The following is a 2,053-nucleotide window of genomic DNA, read 5'->3' as shown; positions in this document are numbered from 1 at the left end:
TTTATTTTAAGTAAAGTCGCATGCATCCCCCCTCCCAGGTTCTCATTCTTTCTTCACCTACAAGCCATATCAACCTTTCGATCACAAGATGATTCCACTTTAAGGTTGTGTATTTTTTTTTTTAAAACGGGAAACCTCAGGGCCCTTTGGATCGACTCTTGTAGAGTAAATCTCGGACTCGTGCACAGCACCCATGAAAGTTTCCCTACACAGATCAGGATTGTAACACTCCACCTCAATGACACACAATATTGTCCACTTTTGGCTCTCCAAAACCAGACTTCCCAGGAGGTTACCCATCCTGGTACTATTCTAGCAGAAGCACGCTTAACTGCAGAGTTTTGATGGGATCATGATCATCACGGCTTTAAAACGCGTTGTTGTCATTAAGGGTGGAAGTATACACTTAAGTTCATTCCCATCTCCATACACAGGCGATGTGGGACGTCACAATCACCCCCTCTTAGGATCCAGTGTCCCCGTTGGCGACCCTCATGGGATTAGCCCATTCTTGGCATCCATCCCAGCGAGTACCCGCTAGCGACCTTCATGGGATTGTGCACGCTCCCCCCATCTCAGGATGGGCAATGGCTCTGATACCATTTGTAACATCCCACCCCAATGACACAATATTGTCCGCTTTTGGCTCTCTCAAACCAAACTTCTCAGGAGGTCACTTATCTTGGTACTACTCTAGCAGAAGAATGCTTAACTGCAGAGTTCTGATGGGATCATATCATCACAGCTTTAAAGCACGTTGTTGTCATTAAGGGTGGAAGTATACACTTAAGTCCATTCCCATCTCCATACCCAGACGATGTGGGACGTCATAAGGATTACTCCTTTAAACCACCAAGCCAACCCCTTGGGGTTTTGTGTTTGTGTCTTTGATTTTTCAATTTCATGATTCACCCCGGCAAGACTAAGGCTTTGGATGTTAAAATTTGGTTTATTTCAATGATTGATTTTTTTTTTTTAATTAAGCATATATGATTTAATTTCTTTTTTCGTATTTAGGTCTGAGATCAATTGTCCACGTGCCACTCCCAACTGCTGGGCTTATAAGGTACATTGTTATATTGAGTAGGTGCTTTTGTGATGCTATGAGAATATCATATTAAGATTTTGACGTAGAAAAATTATACAAGTTTTTGTTTTTAGCTTTCATTGTTAGATAATTTTATAGGTTTAAATTCATTAATTTATTTTGATTCTTTCACTTATTAGTGGTAATAAGAAATGTTTCACTTTTTACATAAAGATGCATAAACACATACAAAGAAATAGATAGAAATTTCCTTCAAACTAGTTTAAAAGAAATTTCTTTCAACATTATCTAATAAGTGCCAAGTGTTATCCTTCACATGTTTTTTTTAATATTTTAAGAGTAATTTATTGTCATTTTACTAATTAATCTAGGAACTCAAACATTAATTTTTTATAAATTCAAAAAGGTTGAATGACACTTGTCACTTATTACAGCAGTTTGGAGAAAATTTGTGTCAATTTAATAATGACCATCTTATATTCAATGGTGATTTCAAAAGTCACGTCACTTTTTACCTCTATTTTTCTCTTTCTTTCACCTTTTTAATTTTATCGTAAGTCTCTTTCTCGTTTCCTATATATTATATTACTGGATCAACATTTCCTTGTCCTACTCAGAACAAAAACAAACGACCACTACCACCCCCAACAGAAGCTTCCTCTCTGCCCTACTTTCCCGTGGGCATCCCTAAGTGGCTCTTACCGAAAAAGGGTTCCCGACAAGTATTTTGTGAGACTTGGATATTTTTCGGTGAGTCACCCATTTACATATATTTGTTCTTTTTTTAAGTAAAGTCACCTACAGGCTACAAGCTATATATATGGCAAAATTTTGTTGTGCACAGTATTTTGGAGCGAAATTAAGTTCACTTTGATATTTTTTTATTTTTTTATTTTTTCTAAGCAGGAATTTTATTGAAGCAAAATCCCCAACAGGAGTTTTAATTGTATGATTCGGTAGGTGGTTAAAAAAACTACACCTATAGTTTTTCAACAAATTAAGATT

Source organism: Corylus avellana, chromosome ca6, assembly GCF_901000735.1.
Source record: "Corylus avellana chromosome ca6, CavTom2PMs-1.0".
NCBI classification, from domain to species: domain Eukaryota; kingdom Viridiplantae; phylum Streptophyta; class Magnoliopsida; order Fagales; family Betulaceae; genus Corylus; species Corylus avellana.
Note: the sequence above shows the minus strand (reverse complement) of the source record.